The following is a 7,373-nucleotide window of genomic DNA, read 5'->3' as shown; positions in this document are numbered from 1 at the left end:
CACTCGATGAATCGACAGATAGTAATACACATTTCGACAGATCGACAGCATTCGACAGATACAGACATATGAAAGTAGCACAAGAATTAGGCGAAAGTCCGTGCGTTTCCTCAATTCACGTAGGAAACAACAGAAAATATCAACTACCATAAAATAATCCGTATATATATTTAATTTATTTGGAATAAAATAAATATAGAAACAACCTGTTCATACATAACTACGGTAAGTGCGTTAATTGCTAACGTAAGAACAAATATGAAACAAGGCACAAAATAAAAAAGAAAAATAAAGTTAAAGGGAATAAATATTTAGGCTTGATTGTCATTCGTATTAAGAAGCTGGGTAATAAAATGTTAAAATCTACAGAAAATTATGAAATTAAATCAGGATTTGAAATAAAAGTCTATACATTGGAAGTAGGCCAGGGAGTTTGCAAGGCAGATGTGTGCGACACGCGTTACTTTATAGATTCCCTTCATTGAACTATAGTAAGCAGTACGAAGATGGTACTTTGCGTATAATCACAGGAAGGATTGAAGTTAATTACCATGGTAATATAATTATTTATTGATAAGTATTTCCATGTTAAATTATGAAAATTATAAGCACAAGGAGGGTGAAAAAGTAGTGTGACCGACTTAGCAATGACTGAAACATAAAATAGAAAAGCGAATAAAAACAAATGCCTTTTGAGTTATGTGGAATAAAGTTTCTTCTAGCCAGTAAGGAAGAATAGGATCTGGTGCATTCATTGAATACCTGAAAAAAATCGTTTATCAAAATAGAAGGAAACACACTTATCGTTGTGGCAACTACGAACTTCTGTTTACCTCAGCCCGCCTCAGCAAGTGCTTTCTATCCGGTCCGCGCTCCGTAACCAAACTCAACGCTGCCTGCCAGCGAAAATTTCATTCTTCAGTATCGTTGAGTTTATTGCAGAAAGCAATGGCAGATACGGCATCAGCACCTGCAGCCCCGGCACAGGCTTCTCCTAAGAAGTCTGCAAAGCCTAAGAAACCAAAAACAACACCTTCTCATCCAAGAACATCAGAAATGGTGAACAACGCCATCAAGAATTTGAAGGAAAGGGGAGGAAGTTCACTGCAAGCTATTAAGAAATACATCTCTCAGAACTACAAAGTGGATGCCGAGAAGCTTGCTCCATTTATCAAGAAATACTTGAGAAGTGCAGTTGCTTCTGGGTCTTTGGTTCAGACCAAGGGAAAAGGTGCATCTGGATCGTTTAAGCTTAGTGCTTCATCGCTGAAGGAGAAGCCTGAAGGTGGATCTTCAACCAAGGCGAAACGATCAGCATCAAAGGAGAAGAAGCCTGCGAAAAAGCCAGCAGCTAAACGTCCCAAGAAGACTGGTGAAAAGAAAAAGGCTGCTGCTCCCAAACCTAAGAAATCACCATCTAAAGTGAAGAAGGCAAAAACTCCCAAGAAGCCAAAGGCCCCGAAGCCAAAGAAGGCTACAGCAAAACCGAAAAGTGCTAAGAAGGCTGCACCAAAGAAGAAGTAAATGTGTCAGTAAATCATCTGACATTTTAAAACGGCTCTTTTTAGAGCCATCAAATACTTTGAGAAGAGTAAAATTGTGCTTTTCCTATCATTATCACATGTTCATTCATAGCAATGTATAGTATACACGCAAGGGACTTTGAGTTTTCTTTTTAACCGAAGCACTTCTTGATGTAAGTGCTTTATAACAGAGGGGAATTGAGGGTGGGGAAAGAAAGCTTTCACGGGTGTCAAGAATGGTGTACTCGAAAAAAAATGGGGAACACATTACGTAATGTCAATTTGTGATCACTTACTTTTTCCTTGTTCCTATCTTCAAGTAGCGAAACAGTACAGAAAACGCACTTAATGCATTTGTTAGAAAAACTTTTGCAGGCTGACTGGGTTCGATTCTCGGTGGGAGCTCAAATGTTTCGCATTGCACGTTAATAAGTAGGTCCACGTTTGAAACAGCCTTGCTGCTGAAAGGGACACTAAACTAAAATCAACTCTTTTCAAGGCTGGGGTGAAAGAAATGTTCGAACTTATTACAACTCGTGAAAGTGAAGTAGACTGTTTCAATTTAACGTCGTACTATTATGATTTTTATGATAAAGGAGACGGGTGATTACGCCTAATGAATGATGGAAATACTGGTGTAATGAGAAAGTGTTAGGAAAAGGGAACACGCTAATAACCACGGATACCGTCTTATAATTCGTAATATTGCTATAAAGAAAAATAGTAACACCAGCAGAAATGTAGGTGTACAATTGAACTGATGTTAAGTACAAACAGACACTTAAAGAAAGTTTAGTTTAACGTTTGCATTCAACAGCAGCGACCTCTGAGAAAATATTACTTTTGCTACCTTGGAAGAAGTACATATTTCGCCTGCGAGTTCTATGAGATTAATAACGTTGAGAAGGGCAAACAGTGGTTGAATCGAAGTTAACTTATGCAACATATGGCAAAATCGAATCCTTGACCACATAAAACGAAGATAATCAATCGGTAAACATAGGGGAAAACTAAAGAATATACTTGAAAGATAGGATGATATACGAAACGAGAGGAAAACGAAGGTAGATGTATTAACTATGCAACATACGGCGTGAGAATTTAAAAAAAAAAGATAACAAGTATGGACAAGATCCTTGTTAGGATAACAGCATCTCTAAGTAGTGTATTGGTCCTAAAAAGGACCGTTTTTGAACTCAGTGCCAGAACTTCAAACTTAAGCACGTTCCCCACGGATGCGGCGAGCAAGCTGAATGTCCTTAGGCATGATTGTGACTCTCTTTGCGTGAATAGCACACAAGTTGGTGTCTTCGAAAAGCCCTACAAGGTAAGCTTCACTTGCCTCCTGTAAAGCCATGACAGCTGAGCTTTGGAAGCGAAGATCTGTCTTGAAATCTTGTGCAATTTCTCGGACGAGTCGTTGGAAGGGCAGCTTGCGGATGAGCAATTCAGTGCTCTTCTGGTAACGACGAATTTCTCGGAGAGCCACAGTACCAGGCCTGTAACGATGGGGCTTTTTCACTCCACCGGTAGCTGGAGCACTCTTTCTTGCAGCTTTGGTGGCAAGCTGCTTTCGAGGAGCTTTGCCTCCAGTAGATTTCCTAGCTGTCTGCTTGGTACGTGCCATTGCAACTGTCACGACTTGTTTCAAATAATTGCGCGCTGAATGAAGTCAAGTTATATAAAGAGCAAAACCGTTAAATCAAGCTATTTCTCATTGGATAAAGTCAGTCGAAAAGGACAGTTCTCATTGGCTTAGACACGTTTTGTGTTTTTCCTCCGTGCTTTCCCTGCATGATCGAAGGAACAAAACCACGAGTCTTGGGCTGCTTGGGCTTGTATTTCTCGTGTGTGGTGAGCGAAGCAGTAACATATCGAAATGACAGGACGTGGAAAAGGAGGCAAGGGTCTTGGCAAAGGAGGTGCCAAGCGCCACCGTAAAGTTCTTCGTGACAACATCCAGGGTATCACCAAACCCGCTATTAGGCGTCTTGCTCGCCGTGGTGGTGTGAAGCGTATCTCTGGTCTCATTTATGAAGAGACCCGAGGAGTATTGAAAGTATTCCTGGAGAACGTAATCAGAGATGCTGTTACATACACAGAACACGCCAAGAGGAAGACAGTGACAGCTATGGATGTTGTGTATGCCTTGAAGAGGCAAGGAAGAACCCTGTACGGTTTCGGAGGTTAAGTTGGGGTTCCTCCTATTTTGGATATAAAATTGGCATAAACGGCTCTTTTCAGAGCCAACAAATTTATATAAAGGGAAAGATTTACTTTGTGCGATTTTCTGTTAGATTATAAGAATTCGTGTAACTACATTAAAGCCTTTTGATGCACACAAAATTACAGACGTAGAGAGATTAATTTGAGAAAATCATACGTTTTTTTTTACATTATGTACGTTCATGTATACGTATTCATATGTAGCAGTATTAATGCTGGAGAAGGGGTTCTGGTTGGAAATTGGCGATTTGTTGGAAGTAGCGAGCATGAGAGATGCGAAACGCAAGTCGGAATTTCTGTTCTGACAGTAGGATGTACGTATAGAGGCTTATACAACTTCTATACTGTGCTGTGAGGGGCGAATAATGCGTTAGAAACCTGAATCTTGTCCTTTATCTTGTTTACGTGGTCTTGGGTTCGATTTTTTTCTTTTGCGGTAGTGTCTATTGTGATTTACATGTAAATTAATGACACTTCGTAGCGGGTTAGTAAAATAAAGAGTAATACAAATATGAGATGTAGGTTAATGCATTGTATACTTCACATTATTTACTAAAGAAAGGCAGTAGTTACAAGAAACCTAGGCTCGCTCGTTGGGCACAGTAGCAAATGAGTTCTGAGATCAGAGAATAAGAGTAGTTGCGTATTACAAACCATATACATATAACACATATCACACAAATATGAATATCGACCTTGCAAAGAATAAATCGTACTTAAGTGTGCATTTAATGTCATTACTATGTTGCAAAAGAAATTTAGGAAAGTTTTTTGATCCGCTCTGTTCATGATGTCATTGGGGCATAGTAATGAACAATAATAAATGTCGAGAACATATTGAACAGAGTAATTTCAGCCAAGCCAACGCAAGAGAGAAACATGAGTGCTTTAAGAATGTTGGAAATTCCTTTGTCTAGCATGAAGTACATGAGAATATGTGGTATGAGGTTTTCTTCCATTGCTGAGAATCTGGGCTCGACTGTCCTGTCCTCTGGGTAATATGAGCCCGATGTACGCAAATATCAAAAAAATGTAGCTAGCGACAATACAAAAGGTAATGATCTTATAATTAATAATGTAGTGGGAACTAAGCACATCGCTGTTTGGAGTATTCTAAAGATAGTGTGACTTCCTATGGGCTTCAATTACGATCGACGACTACACATACTAATTAATCGAATAGCAGCGAGAATTTCGAATGACACTAAGCAACTATCTCAGACACTTTTGATGAGTCTGTATATCGAAAACAATTCATTTCAATCGTAAATCTCCTCTATAAAGGGGTTTGTGGCCCTCATAAGGGCCGATTTGTATGAGATATAGGTCTTACATTTATGCCTTCTTCTCAGTTTTCTTGGGCAGAAGTACAGCTTGAATGTTGGGCAAAACACCACCCTGAGCGATTGTAACTCCAGACAACAACTTGTTTAATTCCTCGTCGTTACGGATAGCTAACTGCAGATGACGTGGAATAATCCTAGTCTTCTTGTTGTCACGAGCAGCGTTGCCTGCCAACTCAAGAACTTCAGCTGCCAGGTATTCCATGACTGCAGCCAAATACACGGGAGCGCCAGCACCAACTCGTTCGGCATAGTTACCCTTTCGCAAAAGACGATGGATTCTGCCTACTGGGAATTGAAGGCCAGCCCTGCTGGAGCGGGACTTGCTCTTTCCCTTGACTTTTCCACCTTTGCCGCGACCAGACATTGTTCAATATTCTTTCGTAATAAGATGAGAGGAAAAATTGCGGCCTCCCATGAATCAAGTCAGTTTTGTTACTACTTCAAGCGTGCACCCGAGTGCATCAAATGAAAAGCAAGGCAGTTGGCGCGAATTGAAACACGTACTGTAATTTAAATGAAGTCGATAAATCGGCGGACACATCTAATTTTGCTGAACGAGTGAGTCATCATGCCACCAAAAACTAGCGGAAAGGCTGCAAAGAAGGCTGGTAAAGCCCAAAAGAATATCTCCAAGGGAGATAAGAAGAAGAAGAGGAGGAGGAAGGAGAGCTATGCCATTTACATCTACAAAGTTTTGAAGCAAGTGCATCCTGACACTGGCATATCTAGCAAAGCTATGAGTATCATGAACAGCTTTGTTAATGACATCTTCGAGCGTATTGCTGCTGAAGCTTCTCGTTTGGCCCATTACAATAAGCGGTCAACTATCACCAGCCGGGAAATCCAAACAGCTGTGCGCCTTCTTTTGCCTGGTGAACTTGCCAAGCACGCTGTAAGTGAGGGTACGAAGGCTGTTACCAAGTACACAAGCTCTAAGTAAAAATCTTCTTCAAGATTTTTCATTTCAAACGGTCCTTGTCAGGACCAACACATTATTCGAAAGAGTTAAATCACGAAATTTGCTTCATTCTGTTATGTAGAAACACCTTGAAATCCAATTTCTATATGCTGTTAGTAAAAAAGTAAAGCACATAGCGGAGATGTGTCGTGCTTGTATACGAAAGGCATTTACTCGCCGGAGATCTACACTTAGTCATAATAATTTACTTTTAAAAAGTGGTAATACATTCCGTGTTAAGTATAGTAGTAGGTGCACACGGATCGGAAATCAGGTTATTTTAATGTGCCGTGCAAATAAACAGGCTGTTAGTGTAAGAAATAGTGGGTATAACGCTTAGAATATCGATTAATCGCTATGAAATAATGTTGATAAATTATCTCTTGAAAGTACTATAAAATTAATGTTTCTAGTATTTTCGTACTTGAAGGATAATGAAATTTGAAAAAGAGATGCCAACAGCACCTGGTGTTCCCAGGCGGTCACCCATCCAAGTACTGACCAGGCCCGATGCTGCTTGACTTCGGTGATCGGACGAGAACCGGTATATTCAGCATGGTATGGCCGTTGGCAACTACCTTTTCTTCAATGTCCTGTTAAGGAAGTATGTTTTAAGTAAGAATTGACATTATTAACTATAAAGGCAAGCATATTAACGTCGTTAACATTACTTGGAATATACTAATATTCGAATAAATATTTGAATGTTCGAATGATGAGTGATTCGGATGTTCATAGTGCCACTATGTCCTATCGAGTTTACTATCACGAACCACGTATGAAATTGTATATAAATAAATAAAAATAAATCCTTTATTAAGTATTGATTACAGGAAAAAGGCAAACTTACATTCTTTAATGTACACAATGAAATGTATGAAAGATATTTTTAAGATATGTTTCACTTACCCTTTATAACGCAAGGTAGTTTTCAGTGTAGCATCCTCTTCAGCTGCGAGATAACGTAAGGCAGATGATCATTCAGTCGTGAAGCACTAAAATGTAATATACATTTTAACTATTATCGATAAGAATTATTTACTGCAGGGATGCAAATAAAGTGAGGCAAATTAGTAAATAAAAACCGATACTGTAACTGATAATGTAATTACGTATCTGTATTAGTTGTATATACAGTAATCGCACGATTATCCGCGGAGTTGGATGTTGGCATAATCGCGCATAATCAGCAGTATGAGCAGAAAAGGGAAATGAAATGAAATCTTTAGATTTACGTCGCATACTTATACCGGTTACGCTAAAGGAGACGGTGATGATGAGTACTGAATGAAGAAAGTGGGAGGAAACGGGAGAAACCCG

General features: G+C 39.4%; 1 non-coding gene across 1 annotated transcript; it reads right to left on the bottom strand.

Moving 5' to 3' along the window:
* Positions 1-6,506: 6,506 nt before the first annotated feature.
* On the bottom strand, positions 6,507-6,625 carry LOC145678019 (5S ribosomal RNA). The gene has a single exon (XR_014130163.1). It is a non-coding gene; the product is annotated as a 5S ribosomal RNA (ribosomal RNA).
* Between the last annotated feature and the right edge of the window lie 748 nt (positions 6,626-7,373).

This window comes from Thermobia domestica, unplaced genomic scaffold (assembly GCF_964235325.1).
Source record: "Thermobia domestica unplaced genomic scaffold, izTheDome1.hap1.1 HAP1_SCAFFOLD_1716, whole genome shotgun sequence".
In the NCBI taxonomy this organism is placed as follows: domain Eukaryota; kingdom Metazoa; phylum Arthropoda; class Insecta; order Zygentoma; family Lepismatidae; genus Thermobia; species Thermobia domestica.
The sequence above is the reverse complement of the archived record's forward strand: the minus strand, read 5'-3'. Positions and strand labels throughout refer to the sequence as shown.